At 46.3% G+C, this 25581-nt stretch overlaps 1 long non-coding RNA gene across 2 annotated transcripts in view; it reads right to left on the bottom strand.

Annotated features, from left to right (window-relative positions):
• LOC132210177 (uncharacterized) overlaps positions 1-21173 on the bottom strand; it is a 28457-nt gene extending 7284 nt beyond the window's left edge. Inside the window, exons 1-3 of one of the 2 annotated variants that reach the window (XR_009446416.1) lie at positions 20970-21169; positions 18920-19032; positions 9613-15923 (exon numbers count right to left, since the gene is read on the bottom strand). This is a non-coding gene — a long non-coding RNA (uncharacterized LOC132210177). Of the gene's footprint in view, positions 1-9612; positions 15924-18919; positions 19033-20969 lie in introns of those variants that run through there. The other variant, XR_009446417.1, reaches the window with a different exon arrangement.
• Between the last annotated feature and the right edge of the window lie 4408 nt (positions 21174-25581).

The raw sequence follows: 25581 nt of genomic DNA, 5'->3' as shown, positions 1-25581 counted from the left end.
CTGTGGGAAGGACAGGCAACTGGGAATATGGAGGCAGAGAGGAAGACAGTGGGATCTTTGGGACCAGAGTGTGCAGCAGCCCCACATCATCCCGGGTTTCAGCTCCCAAATCAAATCTCTTCAGGGGCGAGTGTGGAAAGGCAGGAAAATGAAAATTGATTGAAATGTAAAAGAAAACAACAAAAGCATAGCAAGATCCCACTGCTGTTTGGACGTCACAACCTGACAGCTTCCCATTCCCCCAGCAGAGCCCCTGATGTTAAACTGAGAGAACGGCGAACAGGAAGGTGTCTCAACCTGTATCAGGCCTGTCCCAGTGTTTCTGTTTGAGGGGACGGGGGCGGGAGAAATGTTTACTCCAGAGGGTGGGATTCACACCCCCATCCCCACTCCCAGACTCTTGTTTGTCTCCCTCTGTCTGTGCCCAAGCTTCAGTCTCTCAGAAATCCCCCAGGGAGAGAAAGAGAGAGAGAGAGAGAGAGAGAGAGAGAAATTGATCCCATCAAAGCCAATAGATTTTGAAACAAAAATAACAAGGATTAAAACGACTGACTTCCAAAGTCTCTCCAATTTCTCAGCACTTTCCCCTCATTTTAAACCCAGAGAATGGGAACAGATTTCATCTGGATTCGAGGGGCAAATGCTTTCTGAGTGCCCCCAGGGTTTATTTTCTGAGAGGCTGGGCAATGACTCAGTGGGAGGAGTGACCCCACAGGGCCTGTGTCTCTCCCTCCCTCCGTGTTTAACCTGCCCCCTCCAGCTGGTTCTCTGACATTATTGGGTAGGGGTGTGTTGAAAAACAAAACCAGTGCCCCCCACCCCCCCGCACCTGTCCACACCCATTCACCGGGCTCAGGCCCCGTGTCCATTCTGTCCGGGATTGGTGCTGTTTCTACGTGAAATATTAAAAATGAGCCTTCCACTGGTACAGTCACCTCTCTCTCTCTCTCTCTCTCTCTCTCTCTCTCTTTCCCTTCAGCCCTGTGCTTTCTCTCTCTGTCCCTATCAATGTCTCCATCTCTGTTGAGCTTTCTCTTGCTCGATAATTGCTCAATGCCTCACTCTCTCCCTATTCCCTCTCTATTTGACAGTGATGCTCTCTCCTGCCTCACATTCGCCACGTGTTCCCATCTCCCCGCTGTGTCTGGGAGACATTCGCAATGTCACTGTCACATTTTGGAGGGTGAGGGGGTGATGAGAGGTGGTGGGGAGGGGCATGTCTCACCTCGGGAGCAAAATGAGGGATGTTACACCCCACCCACTATCAGGCTGTCAGAAAACTCGCCTGGGTCTCTGCAGACAGCCTGAGGGAGATATGGAGCCCACGGGGGTACACAGCAAGATCCCACAGACTACGGTATGCAGGATCTCTGATGGATTCCCTTAACAACCTGCAGGAGCCCACCCCCCACCACCACAGCACCCCCACAAAGGGAGAAGCTGACATAGGAATGAAGGACATTCTGCACAGCAGGATCCCACATGCTGTCCCCTGCAGTGCCCCTGCGCCAACCCCCACAGACTGAAGAAGCCTGAAAGTTTCTGTATCAATACCACCCACTTTCAGAAACCCTTTCCCCCACCACCCCGTCTCATCTGAATTTGGAAAGTGTAGCCTCGCGACTGTACAGCAAACGGCTGCAGGCTGTCCCCACACAGCAAGATCCCACAGGCTGCAAAGAGTGAAAAAAGGGCCTCTCCCACCAGCAAATACTAAACTCTCCCATTTCAACTTGGAGCTGGGCTCGGACTGAACATGGGAGTTAACCCCTCATCTCCACCTCCCTAGGTCCTGTACCTCGCCCTGCTAAACATGCCCACCTTTTGTATCTGTTCCAGCTGTGATAACATAGTGTGGAGCTGGATGAAGACAGCAGGCCAAGCAGCATCAGAGGAGCACAAAAGCTGACGTTTCGGGCCTAGTCCCTTTTCTGATGAAGGGTCTGGGCCTGAAACATCAGCTTTTATGCTGCTAAGATGCTGCTTGGCCTGCTGTCTTCATCCACCCTACACTTTGTTTTCTCGGATTCTCCAGCATCTGCAGTTCCCATATTTTCTGTTTCAGCTGTATTCCTTATCCCTCCAACACTCCTATCTTCACCCCACCCCCACCCCCACACTCCCCGCTGTGCAGGGTCCCACAAACAGCAAAATGTGAAAATGGCCACATGTTGATGGAGGAGCTTAACTCATCCTGAACACTGGCGTAGAGAGAGTCGAGGTGGGACAATAGACCCTGCAGTTTCTGCCCCTTTCTAATGCAGAGCCCCTCCCCTGTCCCAGAGCCTGCACCGACCTACACTCCTCACCCCAACCCCTCCCAGAGATCAGAATAAGGTCCCAGTCAATGGGAACAATTCCCTCCATTCACCCCAAAACCTCACAGACAGGCTGAGAGGGGCCAAGAGGTGGGATTGGGACACGGGGTGGTGAGGGAGGTCGTGGGATCCTACTATTCCCTTCCCACTTCCTGCCATCCCCATCCTACCCACCCACCTCTCCATTAAAATGATAATAAGTCCCAGCGGAGTTTCTCCCAGATATTCCAAGATGAAATGCAGATGAGCAAACGTCTTGACGGATGGATGAGAGTATCCAGCTCACCCCTCCCCTCTCCTATTGCCTTCAGCTCACCGATACACTTCATTTGAGTGGTGCCTGTACCTTCCATTTATTGCTTGCTGCCACGTGGCCCCATCTGAAACACAGAAATGACTCACAAAGCTTCACATAGGATTAGGATTCCTGCTCTCCCCCCCGCCCTCCCCTCTCCCCATCGCCACACACAACACCCAGCAGGGGCTAAAATTGGGATGAACAAACAACTGCACAGCAAGATCCCAACACTGTCTCACTGCTTTCCAATAGAAACACGTCAAAAACCCAGCTTTTGTACTCCTAAAATGCTGCTTGGCCTACTGTGTTCATCCAGCCCCACACTTTGTTACACTATTCTGTTATTGTCCGTATGTTTTTCCAATGACCATTTAAACGCTTTTAAAGTTTGTGAGTCTACTACTGTTGCAGGCAGGTCATTCCACGCTCTTACTACTCTCTGAGTAAAGAACCTACCTCTAACATCTGTCCTATATCTATCACTATCAATTTAAAGCAATGTCCCCTCGCACTATCCATCACCATCAGAGGAAAAAGGCTCTCACTGTCCACCGTATCTAATCCTCTGATCATCTTGTATGTCTCTATTAGGTCACCTCCTCACCATCTTCCTCTCTAAGAGGAGGAGAAGAAATAAAATTTTGAAAGCTGTGTTGGAAATGGCTATATGTAGTGCAGACCAGGGAGAGACAGGGGCAGAAGAGAGTGAGAAAGAGAGTTTGATTCTGGGAGCCACACTGACGGCAGGAAAATCCCGAGAGATCCTCAGCAAATATCCCCACTTTCTTTCCATTCCTGCCTTTTGGGGCGTCTGCAGTCAGGCTCTTCGATGCTATTATGAGTCCAGTGTTAAATATTTTCAAACTGCACTGACAGAACCAACAGGGCTTTAAAAAGGTTTCGAAGAACAAGGAATGGTAAAGCTTTCAGAGATAATGGGATCTGCAGATGCTGGAGAATCCAAGATAATAAAATGTGAGGCTGGATGAACACAGCAGGCCAAGCAGCATCTCAGGAGCACAAAAGCTGACGTTTCGGGCCTAGACCCTTCATCAGAGAGGAATGGTAATGCTTTGCTGCCCTAGAATTAACACCTCAATGACCAGGACAATCGAACAAAAGCAGCATCTCAGGAGTTTGATTCTGGGAGCTACACTGACAGCAGAACAATCCCGACAGATCCTCAGCAAATATCCCCATTATCTTTCTATTCCTGTCTCTTGGGGCATCTGCAGTCCGGCTCTTAGGTGCTATTATGAGACCAGTGTTAAATATTTTCAAGCTGCACTGACAGAGATAACATGGCTTTAAAAAGGTTTCAAAGAACAAGGAATGGTAAATCTTTGCTGCTAGAGAATTAACATTTCAATGGCCAGGAAAATCCAACAAAAGACTCCAATCCTGGGAATTACCATCTCTATCACACAGAGGCCTCCCTAATGAGCAGCCTGAGGGACATTGCAATGTGTCAGAGGTGGAGTCTGCAAACCATTCACTGAGAAATGTATCAGGTTTACACTGTGTAGTGAGCAGCTCTCCCTGTTTGGTTGAGATTGTGCGTGTGTGTGTGTGTGTGTGTGTGTGTTTATTAATATTTTAAACCTTTGTTTTATTACCAGCTTATGATTTGTTTGGTATTTGGATATTGCTGTGATGTTTTGTAACGCCGTGGAGGTGGGGTAGTGCAGATAAGCCTGGCCTCTTGTTGTGTAATTTTGCTGCAAAATGCTTCAGTTGCTCCTTTCAACTAATCTTTTCTCTTTTATCCCCAGGAATTTCTGGTTTGGAAAGCGACAATTTGAAGATCCAAAATGTCTGGGCCCAGGAAAGCTTCGAAAAAGAACAACTTCCAGAGGGATTAAGAGATAACGCAATGTAGTGCTGGATGAACACAGCAGGCCAAGCAGCACCAGAGGAGCAGGAAAGCTAACGTTTCAGGCTTAGACCCTTCTTCAGAAATGGGGGAAGGGGAGGAGGTTCTGAAATAAATAGGGAGGCCGGGGAGATAGTCAGAAGATGGATAGAGGAGAAGATCGGCGGAGAGGAGACAGTCTGGTCAAAGTGGTGGGGATGGAGCCAGAAACGGTGAGTGTAGGTGGGGAGGTAGGGAGGGGATAGGTCAGTCCAGGGAAGGCAGATAGGTCAAGGGGGCGGGATGACGTTGGTAGGCAGGAAATGGGAGTGCAGCTTGAGGTGGGAGGAGGGGATAGGTGAGAGGAAGAACAGGTTAGGGAGGCGGGGATGAGCTGAGTTGGTTTTGGGATGCAGTAGGGGGAGGGAAGATTTTGAAGCTGGTGAAGTCCACATTGGTACCATTGGGCGGCAGTGTTCCTATGCGGAATATGAGTTGCTGTTCCTGCAACCTTCAGGTGGCATCATTGTGGCACTGCAGGAGGCCCATGTTGGACATACTGTCTGCAGAATGCGAGGGAGAGTTGAAATGGCTTGCGACTGGGAGGTGCAGTTGTTTGGTGTGAACCAAGCGGAGGTGTTCTGCTATGTGGTCCCCAAGCCTCCGCTTGGTTTCCCCAATATAGAGGAGGCCACACCAGGAACAGCGGATGCAGTATACTTCATTGGAAGATGTGCAGGTGAACATCTGCTTGATGTGGAGAGTCTTCGTGGAGCCTGGGATGGGGGTGAGGGAGGAGGTGTGGGGGCAGGTGGAGCACTTCCTGCAGTTGCAGGGGAAAAGTGGCGGGGGTGGTGGGCTTGGAGGGGAGTGTCGAGCAGACAAGGTTGTCACGGAGAGAGTGGTCCCTCGGAAGGCAGATAAGGGTGGGAAGGGAAAAATACCTTTTGTGGTGGGGAATAGATACAAGGGCTGGGGGAGGTGGGGGTGGGGTTTCCAGTCATTGAATATTTAAAATGCAGAGGAAATTGTTCATAACACGTGAGTAAGATGAAGCCTGGGATAGAGAGAATGAGACAGAGACAAGTCGGAGAGATACACAGACATGAGGGGAGGGGGATGACTGTCTCAAACTTTGCAGCCTCTGGTTTCGAACTGTGTTTGTGATATGTTTCCACTGGAATGCAGTGAGACTATGTTGAGATCTTGCTGTGTGGTTTTTCGTTCATTCCAATTTTAGCCATTTCTGGGTGTTGTGTATGGGGATGGGGAGAGGGGAGGGTGGGGGGAGATCAGGAGTCCTAATCCAATGTGATACTGTGTGAGTCATATCTGTGTTTCAGATGGGGCCATGTGGCAGCAAGCAATAAATGGAAGGTACAGGCGCCACTCGAATGAAGTGTATTGGTGAGCTGAAGGCTACAGGGAGGGGAGGAAAGGGGTGAGCTGGGTACTCCTGTCCATCCATCAAACTGTTTTCTTTCCTGCAATTCATCTTGGAAAATCTCGGAGAAACTCCGTTGGGACTTATTGCCATTTTAATGGAGAGGCGGGTAGGTAGGATGGGGATGCCAGGTTGTGGGAAGGGAGGATTAGGGTCCCACAACCTCCCTCAACAGCCCCATGTCCCAATCCCGCCTCTTGGCCCCTCTCGGCCTGTCCATGAGGTTTTGGGGTGAGTGGAGGGAATTGTTCCCATTGACTGGGACCTTATTTTAATATGTGGGAGGGGTGGGGGTGAGGAATTGGGGGTCAATGCAGGCTCTGGCACAGGGGCGGGGCTCAGCATTACAAAGGGCAGAAACTGCAGGGTCTGACATCCCACCCCCACTCCCTCTACGCCAGTGTTCAGGATAAGCTTAACCTTCTCCATCAACGTGTGGCCATTTTCACATTTTGCTGTTTGTGGGATCCTGCACAGCAGGGAGTGTGGGGGTGGGGTTGGGGTGAAGATGGGAGTGTTGGAGGGAAAAGGAATACAGCTGAAAGAGGTAGAGGTGGGCACGTTTAGTGGGGCCAGGTACAGGATCTAGGGAGGTGGTGGTGAGAGGCTAACTCCCGTGTTCAGCCTGACCCAGCTCCAAGTTGAAATGGGGAAGTGTAATATTTGCTGGCGGGTTCAGTGGGGGAGAGGCCTGTTTTCACATTGCAGCCCATGGAGGGGGTGGGCTGGGCTCTGACAAGGTGTTGAGGAAATCCCTCAGCAGTCCCACACACATCTACGGGTGGGATCTTACTGTGTACCACTGCAGCCTGCACGCCACCTTCATGTGCAACGCAAGGCTGTCTATAGGGTCGTGGCCTGAGTCTGCTGACTGCCTGATAGTGAGTGTAGTGAGTGGGTGCATCATCCCTCCATCCCCAGACGCCCCCCCCCGCCCCACACAGCCCAGACCCACCCCACCTCCCGCAACACCCTCAACCTACAAAATGTGACATTGACATTGCAAATATCCACGAGACACAGTGGGGAGATGGGAACTCATGGCAAACGTGAGGCAGGAGAGGGAATTGCTATTGAAACTTGGAGAAAATGGAGAGAGTGAGCGACATTGCTCGATTCTGGAGCAGGAGAAAGTCAACAGAGATGGATCCATGGATAGGGGCAGAGACAGAGATGGGGAGGGAGAGAGACAGATGACTGGACACTTTGGAAGGTTCATCATTAATATTTCATGTGGAAACAGCACCAATCCCAGATGGAGTGGGCATGGGGTTTGTGCCTGGTGAATGGGAGTGGGCAGAGGGGAACATTGGTCATTTCTTTGGCGACTGCTCACTGGAGTGTCAGAGAACACGCTGGTGGGGACAGGTTAAACATTAAATGGGGACGCAGAGTGGGACAGAGATACAGTCTCTGGGGAGTGACTCCCCACCACTGAGTTTCTGTCCAGCCTCTACAAAAATAAACGCTAGGGGCAGTCAGAAAGCATCTGCCCCTTGATTCCAGCTGAAATCTTTTCCATTTCTCTGGGTTCAAAACCAGGGGAAATGCTGATAAAATGGTGAAATTTTGGAGGTCAGTCACTGGCAGGATTGCCTTTGTTTCTGTTTATTTTTACTTCAAAATATCCTGGCTTTGATTTGATCAATTTCTGTCTGTCTGTTTTTCTCTCTCTCTTCCCCCCGCCCACATCCTTACCATCTCTGTCTCTGTCTCTCTGTCTCTGTGCTGGGGCAGGCGGGGAGATATCTGACACTGAAGCTTGCAGACAGAGTAAGGCACACAGATTCTGGGAGTGGGGATGGGGGATGTGTGAGGGGGTGTGAATCCCAGCCCTGGAGTAAATATCTCTCCTGCCCTTCCCCTCAAACAGAAACACTGGGACAGTCCTGAGGCAGTTTGAGACATCTTCCTGTACCCCGTTCTCTGGGTTTAAAATCAGGAGCTGTGCTGGTGTTTAGGTGGGGAGGGCGGGGTGGGGTGAGGTGAGGATAGTGAGGTTGTGGGTGTTCAGACAACCAGCAGTGGGATCTTGCTGTGCTGGGTGGGGAATGTCTCACATTGCTGAAGCAGCAAGCGGTGAGATTTTGCTGAGCTTTCGGTGCTTTTTAAAAATTTTAATCCATTTTCATTTCTCTCTGTCTTACCCTCCACCCCCAAGGAGATTTTATTGGGGAGCTGAAACTCGGGATGATGCAGAGTCAGAGAGAATCAAATCATTCTGCCGTGAGGAATCGTCAGACAGGAGCTGGGACCAGAGAGAGCGAGAGAGACAGAGAATCATAATAAACCATCCTGTGTCCTTGCCGTTCAATTCCACACTCACATGCTCACAGGGAAAATGAATTATGGGGCTCAGGCAGTTTCTGGAGTTTGGACCACAAGGGCGTGAGCCCTGGGCTGGGGCTTGGGGGAGACAAAGGGACAAAAATGGGGCTGCTGCACAGTCTGATCCCACAGATTTTACTGCCTTCCTCTGCCTCCATACTCCCAGCTTCTTGTCTCTCTCACAGCTTTCTATAAATCCCCTTCTCCCCTCCATCCTTCAAATCTCCCCCTATCCACTGTACACAGGCTGTTAAAAGGAGAACAGAGTGGGGATGAATTCACAGGTTGATGCTAGGGTAACAGAATGGGGATGGGTTCAGAGGTCAATGCTAGGGTAACAGAATGAAGATGGGTTCACAGGCCAAGGCGAGGAGAACAGAGTGGGAATGCGTTACTAGATCATTGCTAAAGCAGCAGTGTGGGGCTGTGTTCAAAGGCCATAGCTGGTACAACAGAGCGGGGGTGCGAGGAGAACAGAGGATGCAGTCACAGGCTGCTGCACAGGGACATACTAAGGAAGGGTTCTCTGGCCTATGCTAGCACAACAGAATGGGGATGGGCTCACCGGCCATCCCTAGGTATAATAGTGTGGGAATGAGTTAACAGGCCATTTTCTATGAGAACAGTTTCAGGATACGTTCACACATCGCTGCTAGGAGAACAGAGTGTGGGATGGGTTTATAGTCTATGGTTACAGGAACATTGTTAGGATGGGTTCATAGGCCATTGCAAGGAGAACAAGTGGGAGTGGGTTAACAGATCATTGCGAGGGGAACAAGATTAAGATGGGCTCACAGGCCATTGCTAGAGGAACAGAATGGGGATGGGATCACAGACTATTGCTATAAAACTAAATTGGGATTGTGTCCCCAAGTCACTGCTCGGAGAACAGTGTGGAGATGGTTGAAAAGTCTGGTGCTAAGGCAAAAGCGTGAGGATTGGTTCACAGGCTGGTGCAAGTGATACAGTATTGATGGTTTCACAGACTGTTTCTAGCAGAGCAGATTGGGAACGGTGTCACAGGCAGTTGTCAGTGCAGCAGAGTGGAGGTGGTTTCACAGGCCGTTGCTAGGGGAAGAGAGTAGGGATTGGCTGACAGGCTGTTACTAAGGGAACAGAGGCAGGATCAGTTCACACGTTGTTGCTACGAGAACATTTTGTGGATGTTCAACAGGTTGTTGCTTGGGGTACAGTGGAGATGTGGTCACAGACATTTGCAATGAAATTGGGGATGGGTATGAGCCTGTTGCAAGGGGATCAGAGTGGGGATGGATTCATAGGCCTTTCCAAGGGCAACCGTCTAAGGATCTGCTCACAGGCCTTGACTCGGGCAACACAGTGACAATGGGCTCACAGATTGTGGCTGGGGGAACAGATTGGGAATGTTTCACATGCTGTAGCTACAAGAAAAGACTGGTCATGTGTTAATAAGTTGTTGCAAGAAGAAGGGAATGCAGACGTGTTCACAGGTCATTGGTAGGAGAACAGTGGAGATGTGTTGACAGGCCATTGCTAGCTTAACAGAATGGGGATGGGCTTACAGGCTTTTGCTCTTGGAGAATAGTGTGGATGGTTCACAGGGAAAGGAAAAAGTGTAGAACCGACACAGAGAGAGATCAACAGACAGACCGAGAGGGAAACAGAGGGATGCATAGATTGATTTGTTGTCACATGTACTGAAATACAGTAAAATATTTTGTTTATGAGTGGTACAGATCAGATCGGATCCAGGCAGAGTCAGCATGGTTTACAAAAAGGAATCCATGCTTGAGGAAAATGTTCAATTTTAAAAAAAACACTAGCCCAATCACTGTAACTCCTGGGAAACTCAGGCTGCAACTCACAGCACTCGGTCCCCACTGAAATCAACTGATTCACAACACTCCGATTTTGCATCTCTTTTTGCTTCTGGCCCTGTCTCACCTTCACCTCCCTCAGCCCAGCCAGATCCAATGTCAATTAGTGCTCAATGCCAATGCAGGCCAATGGCAAATCCAATGTTTACCTGGAAAGCGAGCAGGAGGAACATAAGACACAAGGTGTTACAACGTGATGGGGTTGTCGATGACAGGTTAGAGAGGCACAAGGATCTCATCTTTATGCTCCCATGTACTAGTTAGATGAATATGCTCAGTGCACATTACTCCTTCTACATTCATCAGTCTTGTGCTTGTGTTTAAGTTTTGAAAATGGCTTTGAACGTGAGACAAGTGGAGCTGTAACAATCCCATGGTATTCAGCAGCAAGAAAATACCAATCAGGCTTTTCAAAAATGGGTATCTTCTGAGATCGTGAGCCACATGGAAGAATGAGAACTGTCTCACTGGGGGTCTCCATGTCTACTTTCAAAGTCTGCTCGAGGCGACCAGAAACTTTGCTGAATTTGTAAGTTTATCGAGAGTAGTGCTGGAATACAGGGAAATTGCAAAGTTTAGTCATTTGTTAAACAGAAGTTGCAAGAATATATCCAACTGTTACAGACAAGCCAATTTACTTTGGGTGCTTGGAAACTTGTAGACGCAACGGTGAAGGCAAAATGAAGAGTTACATGGGCAAAGATCAGTCAATTCATGGCAAGTTGCCATACATTTCTCCAGGAGACATGATGTTAGTTAACTTGCTGTTAATGACCTACGTTTTCTTTTCAACGTGTGAAATATGGGGTTGATCAGAGGAATACAGTTCATGTTTGTCCAAGACTTCCAGAAAGTATGTGATTCAATGTTATTGAGCTGACCCGTGAATTTATGTATTTGGGGAAAATAACTACAATAACAATCCATGTACAAAATTGGCTGAGAGAAAGGAAATACAACAGTGGCTTTGAATATTTTTTGGGATAGTTGAATGAATCTATTGAAATTCCCTCGGTGGCAATGTTGAGACCCTTGTGTTTTCCAAATATATATTAATGCTCTAAACATAGGACTACAGGGGACAGGATCAATATTTGTGCATACGTTAGGATTCGGAAACAGAGAAAAATGTGAGCAGAATGGTACAAAGAAGAACAACACAGCAAAGGAACAGGCCCTTTGGGCCACCAAGACTGTGCTGATACATGATGCCTTTCGAAACTAAAAACCTTTTGTTTCTGTGCAATCCATATCACTTTATTCTCTGCCTATTCACCTATCTCTCATATCCAGCTTTACCACCCCCTCTACTAGTGTATTCCAAGCACTTACAACCCTCTGTCTAAACGCTTGCCTCTTACATCTCCTTTAAACATACACCCTTTTGCCTTAAACTTAGGTCCCATAGTAATTGACATTTTCACCTGAGAAAATACTTCACTCTCCATTCAATCAATGCCTCTCATAATTTTCTGGAAACTTGTGTAAAGTTAGTGGGGTGTGTGGATCAGAGGTGGATGAATTTCAATGTGGAGAAGTGTCAGGCCATACATTTTGATGGGATGAATGTACATCAGCAATATAAAATAAAGGGTACATCTCTAAAGGGGTGGCAAGGATAGAATGACCTGGGTATATATGTGCATAAGCAATTGAATGTAGAAGGATAGATTAAATGAGAATTTATTAGACCCTACGATATTGTGTTTTATTATTAGTGCCTTTGAGTACAACAGCAAGGTGGTTCTTTCAGATTTCTCAATGGCAATGAACAGGGTTTTGTTTCTAGGTTTCATTCAGACACATTAGGATTGCAGCAAGAGCAAGTGGCCAATTGTCTGGTTGGGTGGATGGAGATGCCTGATTCATTCATATGAAAACCTAGGATAGAAACTTATGGCCCTGAGGAGACGCTATCCTCAAATTGAGTGACTGCTGGCCACGCTGAGGGATATTGTACAGCAGGGAGGATAGTCAGTCATCCTGAGCTATGAAGAGGGGATGTTGTGAACATCTGTCCTGGACTGACGGATGGATTTTTGAAACACCTTTTATCAGAGCTCAGAGTGGCTGGTACACACAGGAAAACTCAAATCAATTGAAATGATTATCTCTTCTGAATGGCTCGCTATGGCTGATGGAGATTGATTTTACAAACTAACTCACAGAATTTCCACGGATTAACCTCAGTTACATCAACCGATTCCAAGGGATTTCCTTAATTTTGAAACTATTCTCTGACACGGAACTTTTGAAATCTTTCCAGCTGCAGATTCCAGCAGATCTTAATATTGTAATCAACAAGACTGTTTCAGGGCTAAATTTTTTTAATGAGTCATTAATAATTTAGGGATTTTATTGTTGTCCTGTGTTATTTGGGAGAGGTTCAATGTCTCTGCATCTGGAGTGACACCTTTGCTTGGGATCTGAATCCATGTTAATCTATTGCTCTCTTTCACTGGTGGGCGGAGGGCACTCTTTCTGTGCTGTAAATCTGTATAACTCTGTTCATCTGTATGGCTTTATGACCCTTGCTTTCCTTGATCACCTCTCTGCCATTATCGAACTTCCACTGCCTCCAATCATGCATGTATTTTAGATTCTGTTTCGGGCTACACATTTACTGTGTCTTCTCCCACTGCCCATCCCCTCACTATGTGCAACTAACTTACCAGCATGATGTTCCCACATTATCTTTCACAGGAATTGATATATAAGTGCAACAGTCCACCTGTTTTCCACTTCGGAGATAATATTAACAATCACATTCAGCAGCATTCCTCATCTCCAGCTAAAGGTTGGGAGATTTTGGCAAACAGCATTTCCTTTTGTCTCTTCACAACAGATAACGCATTAGCCACAGCCAACCAGTTTGTGCTTACAGTGCTCAAATATTAATAGTGCCCAATTAATAGTAATAACACCTCCTTCAACTCAACCAGACAGGGGCCAGCCCTTCTTTAGTTCAGGTCTCCAGTGATGCTTTGAAAAATCAGAGTCAATCTGTCTGCATGAAATTTAAACAAAGTTTGGTCATCATCTAACTGGTGCATTTTCCTAGTAATGCCTTGACCAATCAGAGTCTATTATTCGCCCAGTCAGGTCATGACAGTATAAAACGTTTGTTCCCTTTCCATTGGTGCTTATTGTGAATGAACCGAAATGTGCAAGACAAAAAGCTTTGATGAAACTTGCCTTTTTTGCATACAGTTAGACATTATTGAACTGTTGTACATTGTTGTGGCTCGGCCTCTCTCACAATGCCACCACACAAGGCCTTATAGATGATTATGGAGGAACAATGTGTATTGTGGTTGATTAATTATTTCAATAAATAAAGAGAGGACAGAACTGTGAGCGTCAGCCCCTTATAAAATGAGCTTTGTAAAGGGTAACATTGAGGAGCTAGGAAAGGGCAGGAGAGTTAAACAAATACTTTTCAATAATATTCACATTCAGGGCATTCTTGCAACTTTAAAATACACAAAAATAGCCAAGCAGCAAAAAGGGGAGGAAATAACCATAACAGGAGAAAACATACTGTGGTCAATGAAGTGTTTCAAAAGCTAAAAAGAGAAGAGAACTGTGAACATCGGCCCCTTAGAGAATGAGGTTTGTAAGTGATAATGGGGAGCCAGCAAAGAGCAGGGGAGTTAAACAAATAATTTTAATCAATCTTCACAGTAGGGAACACTTACAACATTACAAAAAAATTAAGTAGTTCAGCAGCAAAAAGGGGAGGAAAGAACCATAATAATGATCAGAAGAGAAAAAGTATTAGGGAAAATAATAACCATTGACAAAGAAAATAGAGGTCGGCCGTTTGGTCATTCAAGCCTGCTCTACCATTTAACATGATCATGGCTGATCATCCATCTGTTCCTGCTTTCTCTCCATACTCTGATCCCTTTCACCCCAAGGATTATATCCAAATCCTTCTTAAATACATTCAATGTTTTGGCTTCAGGTGCTTTCTGTGGCAGATAATTCCAGAGGTGAGGAAATTTCTTCTTATCTCAGTCCTAAATAGCTTGTCGATGACAGGTTAAAGAGACACTAGGATCCCATCTTTATGCTCCCATGTATGCCCATATCCTAAAAGTCTGACCCATGGTTCTGGACACCCTGTTTATTGAGAACAGCCTTCCTGTGTTTATCCTGTGTGGCCCTGTCAGAATTCTTTTGTTTCTATAAAAGGCCACTCTTCTGAACACGAGTGAATATAGTCCTAACTGATCCAGTCTTTCTTCACATGTCAGTCCTGTCATCACAGGAATCATTCTGGTCAACCTTCACTGTACTCCCTTCACAGCCAAAGCATTCTTCCATAAGAATAATGAGACCAAAATTGCACACAAGAATCCAGCTATGGGCTCACTGAGACCTGTGGAATCACAGAAGGACGTTCCTGCTCCTGTATCTGAATCCTCTCGTTAAGAAGGCCAAAAGAAACTAACTTGTGCTTGGGACATTTGAAAACAAAATGTAAGTTTTGTGTTAAATACAAAGCTAATTTATTTGACGCTTATCCAGAAAATAAAAACCTATATTTTCAGGAAAGTCAATTTAACATCAGTAGAAACAGACAACAATGAAATGTGTTCATTACCGAACATAACTCATAGCAAAATGCAACCACTGTGGTTATTTGTGAATTCACTCATGTTTCAGGGGGTCGGGTGTTTGAGTGAATCCCTTCCCACATTCAATGCAGGCAAACAACCTCTCTCCAGTCTGACATCACTGGCATACAATGAGGTGAAATGATCACCTTAACCCAGTTTGTAAGTGAAAGCACTGGAATGGTCTCTCACCTGTGTCAACACATTGATGGATCATCAATTGTTGAGAACTTTTAAAGCATTTTCTGCAATCTGAACATTCAAAGTTATTTCAATAATGTGAACAAGTTCACGGGGCTAATTGTTCAGAATCTTTATACCATTTCCCACATTCTCTGGCCAGAATGAACTTGCTCGTGTTTCAGCAGGTACAATGATCTGACGAATCTCTTCCTGCACATGAAGCAAGTGAATGGTATCTCCCCTGTGTGGCTGCATTGGTGTACAGCGAGGTTACATATTCATCTGTACCCAGCCCCATCATGAGAGTATCTTATTGGGCTCTCAACAGTGTGAACATGTTGATGGGACATCAGTTCTCCAGAACATTTACAGCATTTCCTGCAGTCTGAACATTGAAAAGGTCTCTCATTAGAATGAACTTTCTGGTGTTTCACCAGGTCAGATGAGTGAGTGAAATGCTTCCTACATATGGAATAGATGAACTGTCTCTCCCCAGTGTAAATGCGCTGGTGTATTGGGAGTTTAGATGATCGCTTGAACCGAGTCGCACAGTGAGAGCACCTGAATGGTTTCTCACTAATGTGAGATATTAGTTCTCTCGAACTTTTCTCGCAATTCCTAGAGTGTGGATATTTTAAAGGTCTCTCCCCAGTGTGAACGTGCTGGTGAGTCAGCAGATGGGATGAGTGAGTGAATCCTTTCGCACACAGAGCAGATGAACTGCCTCTCTCTTATATGAACTTGCTGGTGTGTCAGCAGACTGGGTGATCAAATGAATCCCTTTCCGCAGTCAGGGCTGGTGAACGGTCTCTCTCCAGTGTGACCACACTGATGACTTTCCAGGGAAGATGGATATTTGAATTCCTTCTCACATTCCTCACATTTCCATGGTTTCTCAGTGCGAACACTGGTTTTGGCTTCCATGATCAAAGCCTCATGAAAGTCAAGACATGATGAATTCAACATTTCCGTTAGAATCTGCAGTGAGATTTGAGTTCACTCACTGCAAATGCTCCAACTTCCTGTAAAATGAATTACAGACAGTAAGAAGAAAATGTGACCCACAGAGAAAAAGGCAGAACTTTAAAACTGGACTGAATACATCTGATCATTTGTGCGATAGACAGTGGACAATGCGACCATGAAAGCTCTTGGATTGTTATAACAATAGAACTGGTTCAGTATTAAGCGTTAGTGAAAGGAACTGGCTGCCAAATCTGGGGCTGCATAAAGGTGTTCTTTGTGGGAAAACTGAGAAATACGGAGAGCATTAATGGAGATGGGCTTCATACGGGCAGCATGGTGGATCGGTGGTTAGCACTGCAGCCTCACAGCACCAGGGACCTGGGCTCGATTCCAGCCTTGGGCGACTGTCTGTGGAGTTTGCACATTCTCCCTCTGCCTGTGTTGGTTTCCTCCCACAGTCCAAAGATGTGCAAGCTCGGTGGATTGGCCATGCTAAACTGCCCATAGTGTTCAGGGGGGTGTGGGTTATTGGGGGATGGGTCTGGGTCTGGGTGGGATGCTTCAAGGGGCGGTGTAGACTTGTTGGACCGAAGGACCTGTTTCCACACTGTAGGTAATCTAATTCATCTGCCAGTAATTCTAACAACCTCCCAAACTCACCAGACAGAATCACAAGATCAGGTGGTGCATGGGAAAACCATCACTTCCAGGACTCTTAGCAGCAGATTCAGACTGGAAAAGTTTATTGACTTGCTCAATGTGTCAGAATGCATTTTATTAAAAATTAAACGTGCTGAAAAAATAGGGACTCTGACAGTCAGAGTTTATTTTAGCCTCTAGTTCAGTTAGAATGTAATACTTTGCCAATGATTTTTTGTATCATATAACCTACTCTGCAAAGAACATCTTTCTTCAGGCTATCTTCAAGTTTTTGCAAGAAGAAAATAAATGATGAATCATTTGTACCTTACACATTTTAATTACTGTCCTCACTGCTTATGACGGGGACTGTACCACATAGTGAATAGCACATACAGATTGGGCTATTGTTCTGCAGAAAAAAAATCCATTCAGTTTGCAAGCTGCGCCATGACTTTCATTTTAACTTCCCAACCCAGACAAAATCCTCTGTTAAGAACAAAGAACAACATAGCACAGGAACCGGCCCTTTAGCACTCCAAGCATGTGCCTGCACATTCTAACCCTCCATGCTAAAAATGCCTTGATTCACAGGATCCACATTCCTCTCCTCCCTTCCTGTTCATGTATTCAGCCAGGTGCTTCTTGACTGCTGCTGCTGCGTCCACTTCCATTGCCTCTTGTGGCAACACATTTCAGGAAATCAGCAACCTTTGTGTGAAAAGCTTGCCTTGCTTATCTCTTTCACACATTCCCCCTGCAGCTTGAACTTGTGTCCTCTAGTAATTTATCCCTCTGCCCTGGGGGAAAAAAAGTGTCATACATTCCGCTCTATCCATGCCATTCACGATCTTATAAACTTCTCTCAGGCCACCCTCTCAACCTGCTGCGTCCCAGTGTAAACAAACCAAGTCTTTCCAACCTTTCTTCAATGCTAAACTCCCCCATAACCATGCAACATCCTGGGAAACCTATTCTATACCCTCTCCAAAGCATCCACATCCACATGTGATGTCCAGAACTGAATGCAATATTCTAAGTGTGGCCTAACTAGAGTTCTACAAAGCAGCAGCATGACTTGCCTGTCCATATCGCCAATGCACCTTCCAATGAAGGCAGTCAAACCAAAGGCTTTTTATACTAAATTATCTACCTGCACCATCACTTTCAGTAGCCTGTGGACCTGCACACCCAGATCCATCTGCATATCAATGTTCGTAAGAGTTCTGTCATTTACTCTATAATTTAAACCTGTACCTGACTTTCCAAATTACATCCCCTCATATCTGTCCAGATTAAACTACATGTCATCTTTCTGCCCATAACTCCAATTTATTTATACTCTGCTGTATCATCTGACAATCCTTCTCACTATCCGCAACTCTACCAACCTTTGTATTGTCTGCAAGCTTATTTATTAGACCAGCCACGTGTTCTTCCAAGTTATTTATGTAGATCAGAAACAGCAGAGGTCCCAGCACTGATTCCTGTGGAACACCACTAATCAAAACCCTCCATTCTGAAAAGTATCTTTCCACTGCTACACTCTGCCTTCGATGTAGCTATCTCTCCAGCTCATGTGACATCATCCTTTGTACCAGTTTGCCCTGATGGACAACTGCACCATTCTAATGAAGCTCACATGACCTGAAGGCACAGCAGCTTTCTTTCAATTTGACACTTTTCAATCTTCCAGATTGAATGTGGAATTCTGCAGTCCCTGCACCATCAAACAATTATAAGGATCTGGAAAACTTGACCTGGAAATATGCTGGTACTGATGTCACGTTCAGACTGTTAACGCTCATCGTCAATTCCCCACTTAGTGGAAATATTTTCTCTGTAACTCCGCTATCAGTCACTAATCATATTCCCAAAACTTTGATCAAAAATATTTCTTATTAATCAATTTCCAGGGATACCTCTGTCAGAATGAAGTGATGTGTTTTAGCAGAAGGGATAGGAAGAGGCAATAACACAACACTAAAGAGTGTGCAGAGTCTGAGGGATTCACATGCACAGATATTTGAAAGGAATAAAATAGATTAATTCGTCAGAGAAAATTTGATGCTGATTGATTCCAAAAAAATACTGAACCAGCATTTGAGAGAAAAATGCAAAGGTGCAGGGATAAAACAAGGGAATAGGACTGACTGGATTGCTCCAGACATTTGGCATGGGCTGAATGGTTTGCACTTTTTGATTGTTTTATATGGTCCTTCTTGTATTCTAAACCTACAGATTCAGTTATCAATCAGGTGAATCTGTGCTACATGCACTCCATAGTTGTTAGACCGTTCCTGACAGCAAGTCTGAGAACTAAAAACAGCTAATCAACTGTAATCTCACCACAGATAGTGTATCTCAATTTCTGATATCTTAAATCTTTTTCCACAGGCACACACACGCATACCTGAACGCTACCACATTCAGATGCTGATAATATTCAGATCCTCATCAATCGAGTTACTCTTTCACAGTTTGGTCTGAGGTTCAACTCTGCCAAATTCCTCTGCTGACATTGATCTGTAAGAGTGTAAAATCCATGACGATCAATCCAGGATAGAGATTCAGAGCAGAAAAAGAAAAGCATTTCTCTTGGTTTGAAGTTGCTGTTCGTAAATCCTGCTCGCCTTCCCCTCGCCCCGTTCCCAACAAGTAAAGGACATGTGCGCGAGATAATGGGAACTGCAGATGCTGGAGATTCCAAGATAATAAAATGTGAGGCTGGATGAACACAGCAGGCCAAGCAGCATCTCAGGAGCACAAAAGCTGACCTTTCGGGCCTAGACCCTTCATCAGAGAGGGGGATAGGGGGAGGGAACTGGAATAAATAGGGAGAGAGGGGGAGGCAGACCGAAGATGGAGAGTAAAGAAGATAGGTGGAGAGAGTGTAGGTGGGGAGGTAGGGAGGGGATAGGTCAGTCCAGGGAAGACGGACAGGTCAAGGAGGTGGGATGAGGTTAGTAGGTAGCTGGGGGTGCGGCTTGGGGTGGGAGGAAGGGATGGGTGAGAGGAAGAACCGGTTAGGGAGGCAGAGACAGGTTGGACTGGTTTTGGGAATGCAGTGGGTGGGGGGGGGGAAGAGCTGGGCTGGTTATGTGGTGCAGTGGGGGGAGGGGATGAACTGGGCTGGTTTAGGGATGCAGTAGGGGAAGGGGAGATTTTGAAACTGGTGAAGTCCACATTGATACCATATGGCTGCAGGGTTCCCAGGCAGAATATGAGTTGCTGTTCCTGCAACCTTCGGGTGGCATCATTGTGGCAGTGCAAGAGGCCCATGATGGACATGTCATCAAGAGAATGGGAGGGGGAGTGGAAATGGTTTGCGACTGGGAGGTGCAGTTGTTTGTTGCGAACTGAGCGGAGGTGTTCTGCAAAGCGGTCCCCAAGCCTCCGCTTGGTTTCCCCAATGTAGAGGAAGCCGCACCGGGTACAGTGGATGCAGTATACCACATTGGCAGATGTGCAGGTGAACCTCTGCTTGATGTGGAATGTCATCTTGGGGCCTGGGATGGGGGTGAGGGAGGAGGTGTGGGGACAAGTGTAGCATTTCCTGCGGTTGCAGGGGAAGGTGCCGGGTGTGGTGGGGTTGGAGGGCAGTGTGGAGCGAACAAGGGAGTCACGGAGAGAGTGGTCTCTCCGGAAAGCAGACAGGGGAGGGGATGGAAAAATGTCTTGGGTGGTGGGGTCGGATTGTGATGCCACCCGAAGGTTGCAGGAACAGCAACTCATATTCCGCCCGGGAACCCTGCAGCCATATGGGATCAATGTGGACTTCACCAGTTTCAAAATCTCCCCTTCCCCTACTGCATCCCTAAACCAGCCCAGTTCATCCCCTCCCCCCACTGCACCACACAACCAGCCCAGCTCTTCCCCCCCACCCACTGCATCCCAAAACCAGTCCAACCTGTCTCTGCCTCCCTAACCGGTTCTTCCTCTCACCCATCCCTTCCTCCCACCCCAAGCCGCACCCCCAGCTACCTACTAACCTCATCCCACCTCCTTGACCTGTCCGTCTTCCCTGGACTGACCTATCCCCTCCCCACCTATCTTCTTTACTCTCCATCTTCGGTCCGCCTCCCCCTCTCTCCCTATTTATTCCAGTTCCCTCCCCCCATCCCCCTCTCTGATGAAGGGTCTAGGCCCGAAACGTCAGCTTTTGTGCTCCTGAGATGCTGCTGGGCCTGCTGTGTTCATCCAGCCTCACATTTTATTATCAAGGACATGTGCGCGCTCCGCTTCCAGTTGGCCCCGGATAAAGATGGCGGAGTCACACGGCTCAGAAAACATTGCCCCCAATAAACATGGCGGCGCCCAGCCCTGCCTCGGCAAACAAAGGAGTTCAGCAATTCCAGTCTATTCGGGGCAAAACCGGGATCGGTATTTTTCAATTCAGTGACGGTGGCTACTGTCAGATTTTAAAAAAGCCTCTCCGCCCACTTCGTGGAATACTCACTCACTCGAATTCTAATTTTCACCTTTCAAATCCTTATCGCGCCTGCTCCTCATCCGATTCCTCCGGCTCTCCTTTGCCTCCGGTACTGCGCATGTTTGAAACGCTTCAGATTGCGCACGCACAAGTGGGCGTATACATTCAGAGATAATGGGGACTGTACATGTTGGTGAGTCCGAGATAACTCGTGTGGGTCTGAAACATCAGGTCTTGTGCTCCTAAGATGCTTCTTGGCCTGCTGTGTTCATCCAGCTCCACACATTTGTCATCTGGGCAAATGCATTCCCGCCCAGAATGCTGGGAAAAACACGCTGCCATTGAGCAGCAATATTGATATAAGGAAGATATGAAGGAATATGCCAGGACGAAAGATGCGGGAATCCATTGATACAAGTGCATGGTCCCTGTCTGTCCTAGTTCTAATAAACAGCAGAACAAAGAGATATGAACACACACTCAACGGAGAAAGTGAACAAAATATACACCTTTCCTGTGTAGAATATTTGAATTTCGCCTCAAGAAGAATGCATTTACTGGTGATAAAATCTTTTCAAATTTCATAGCTGAACGATGCCAGGTAGGAAACTAATAAATAAATGCATTCTCACACTAAAGGGTGAAGAGTCTTCCTGTGCGGTGACTGTGCTGATATGTCAGTAGTTTAAGATGTTCAGGCAAGCGTGAAATGTTACACACCAGCTTCAGAAGAGACTGAGATGTCAATCACTTCCTGTAATGAGTTTCATTGTCTCAGCACTCTTTGAATAAACAAAAGCAGACTCAATCAACTCGAAATATTCAGCAACAGTTGAGAGAGAAATACACTTTATATTACATGACTTCTCTGCATCAGTCCACAGAAAGGGAAAATTAACTCTTTTTTCTCAAGCCAGAGACTTATCATCGAGACTGAATATTTCCAATATCTGAGATAATGGGAACTGCAGATGCTGGAGATTCCAAGATAATAAAATGTGAGGCTGGATGAACACAGCAGGCCAAGCAGCATCTCAGGAGCACAAAAGCTGACGTTTCGGGCCTAGACCCTTCATCAGAGAGGGGGATGGGGGGAGGGAACTGGAATAAATAGGGAGAGAGGGGGAGGCGGACCGAAGATGGAGAGTGAAGAAGATAGGTGGAGAGAGTGTAGGTGGGGAGGTAGGGAGGGGATAGGTCAGTCCAGGGAAGACGGACAGGTCAAGGAGGTGGGATGAGGTTAGTAGGTAGCGGGGGGTGCGGCTTGGGGTGGGAGGAAGGGATGGGTGAGAGGAAGAACCGGTTAGGGAGGCAGAGACAGGTTGGACTGGTTTTGGGATGCAGTGGGTGGGGGGGAAGAGCTGGGCTGGTTGTGTGGTGCAGTGGGGGGAGGGGACGAACTGGGCTGGTTGAGGGATGCAGTAGGGGAAGGGGAGATTTTGAAACTGGTGAAGTCCACATTGATACCATATGGCTGCAGGGTTCCCAGGACTTCACCAGTTTCAAAATCTCCCCTTCCCCTACTGCATCCCTCAACCAGCCCAGTTCGTCCCCTCCCCCCACTGCACCACACAACCAGCCCAGCTCTTCCCCCCCACCCACTGCATCCCAAAACCAGTCCAACCTGTCTCTGCCTCCCTAACCGGTTCTTCCTCTCACCCATCCCTTCCTCCCACCCCAAGCCGCACCCCCCGCTACCTACTAACCTCATCCCACCTCCTTGACCTGTCCGTCTTCCCTGGACTGACCTATCCCCTCCCTACCTCCCCACCTACACTCTCTCCACCTATCTTCTTTACTCTCCATCTTCGGTCCGCCTCCCCCTCTCTCCCTATTTATTCCAGTTCCCTCCCCCCATCCCCCTCTCTGATGAAGGGTCTAGGCCCGAAACGTCAGCTTTTGTGCTCCTGAGATGCTGCTTGGCCTGCTGTGTTCATCCAGCCTCACATTTTATTATTTCCAATATCTTCTTGTTTTATACTCAGTCAAATAACTGATTTCTGAATTGTACAATCAATTCATTTGTGACTCGTATCTGGTTTTTTTTGTGTCCACACACTAGTGGAAACATCTTCCGTGTTTAATCTGTCCGTCAGGCTGAGCACAAGAGTTAGATGACAGCTCCAAGAACAAATCAAATCAGCACTTCTATCCTTTGTTTTAAGATGTTACTTTTCTTTTCTCTGCAAAGAGAAAGAGCATCCAGAAATGATGCTTGCCTTGTGGAGAGAGAAGATTTCAGAGACACAGTAAAGGAGTACAAGTCCAAAGAACTGGACACTATCGTGGCTTGGGCTAACAAGTGACAGGTATCATTTGCTCCATATAAATGGCAAGCAATGACATTCTCAAAATGACTAAATATAATCACAATTCTTTGACATTCAATGGCATTACCATCACTAAATGCCCCACTGTTAACATGCAGGTGGATCCCATTTACCAGAAACTCAACTAGACTTACCACAGATACACAGTGAATACAAGTGTGGGTCAAAACCGATGAAATACTGCCGTGAGTAACTCACCTGCTGACTTCCCAAAGCCTGTCCATCTTCTATAAAAGTGAAATGGAATAACTTCCCACTGGATGGGTGCAACTCCATTGAGACTGGAGAAGCTTGAGACCATCCAGGACAATGCAAACCACATCACTGACACTACAGCCATAAACATCCACTCCCTCTACCACCAACCTTCAGTTACACCAATGGGTTTTGGGTCAGCAGATACACAGGAAAACCAATGACCGCCATTTCCCCTGCTGATCGCTCAGTATCCTGACTTGGAAATGTATCGCAATTCTTTCACAGTTGCTGTGTCAAAATTCTGGAGTTCCCTCCCAAACAACATAGTGGGGCGAATTATAAAACTAAGACCGCTGCAGTTCAAGAAGCCAGCTCACCACCACTCCCTCAAGGACAATGAGGGATGGGCAATAAATGCTGGCCAGCTACCAACATTCACATCCCACAAACAAATAAACATTGGTGGGCTGCTATCTAAGATGAAGGAGGTAGGATTTTTTATATTAATGCTAAATATATTGATGGTCAACAAGAGAGTCAAAGGTTATTATGATAGATAGCTTGTGGAATTGAAGCTACACTCAGTTCAGACGTGATTTTATTTAATGACCAAGCAGGCGAGAGTGGCTAAATGGCACATATCTGCTCCTAGTGCTGACATGTACATGGTATAGTCATATTGATGCTATTCACAGGCATTCAGGTGTAAGCTCAAAAGATCAAAATTTAAGTAAAAGCTGAAACATTTGACTGAATGAAATGAGATGTCTGTTATCTGCTTGGGATGCTTTTCCGAAAAGGGTCCCTGTAAAGCAAGTGTGGTATCAGGAAAAGACCGTGAAAACAAGAGATGGAGATCAATTTATTTTGAAAGAGAAAAAAGGAATGCGCTTCCAGGCACTCTCCAGGTGATGGTGTTTCTCGTCATCTCAGTCCTAAAATATTTACCCCATATCCTTAAACTGTGGCCCCTTGTTCTGTAATTCCCCACCATTGGAACATCCTTCCTGCATCTAACTTGTCCAGTCCTGTTTGGAATTTGGAGATTTCAATGTGATCCCCTCATTCTTCTATACTCCGGTGAATACGATTTTAACCGACTCAGTCTCTCTTCATACGTTATTCCTACCATCCCAGGAGGCAAGTTGGTGAACACATGCTGAACTCTGTCGAAAGTAAGAACAGTTTTTTTGCAGATAGGCATGCCAAAACTGTACACAATATAACAGGTGTGGACTTACTTAGGCCCTGTGCAGTTGCAGCTAGGCATTCTTGTCCCTGTATTTGGATCCTCACTCTGTGAAGGCCAACAGATAATTTGTTCCCTTACTGCCTGCTGCACTTGTGCACTTACTGTCAGCAACTGGTGCGCAAGGATCCTCTAGTCTCATTGACACTCCCATGTGCCATTCAAACGATAATCTGCCTTGTTTTTTTGTATTGCTACAAAATGGATAAGCTTACATTTATCCAAATATAACGTAACCAATATTAATTTTCACTTACAAAGCTTCTCCAAATCAGACTGCAACATGTATGCACCCAGCTTTGTGCCATCTAAAAAGTTTGAAAAATTATATTTAGTTTCTTCATCTAAATCAGCAACATACATTGTGAACAGCTAGGGTTCAAGAACAGACCCCTGTTAAACCCCACTAGTTACTGTCTGACATTGTGAACAGCTGGGTTTCAAGAACAGGCCCCTGTTATACCCCACTAGTTACTGTCTGCCATTGGGCAAAAGACACATTTACTATGAATCCACGTTGACTACGTGCTGACCAGTTTCGTAACCATCTCATTACACTCACCCCAATCCCCTGCATTTCAACCGTACACATTAATCTCTAATCGATTCTTCAAAGGTCTTCATAAAACCTAAGAAACACCTCTACTGGGTCACCATGATCAACTCTACTCGTGACATCCTGAAAGGCAAACATCAGATTTGTCAAGAATGATTTCCCTTTTGCAAATCTATGGAGACTGTTTGCTTCTGTTATTGTATTCTGCGTACTGTGCTCCAAAATTCTTGGCAATGGAATTGTGCATCTTCCATAAGATTTATCTCAAACTCACTGGTCCATAATTAAAGGGTTTTTCTCTTCCGTTTTA

Source organism: Stegostoma tigrinum, chromosome 11, assembly GCF_030684315.1.
Source record: "Stegostoma tigrinum isolate sSteTig4 chromosome 11, sSteTig4.hap1, whole genome shotgun sequence".
Lineage (NCBI taxonomy): Eukaryota > Metazoa > Chordata > Chondrichthyes > Orectolobiformes > Stegostomatidae > Stegostoma > Stegostoma tigrinum.
This window is presented reverse-complemented; position numbering and strand designations above follow the sequence as displayed.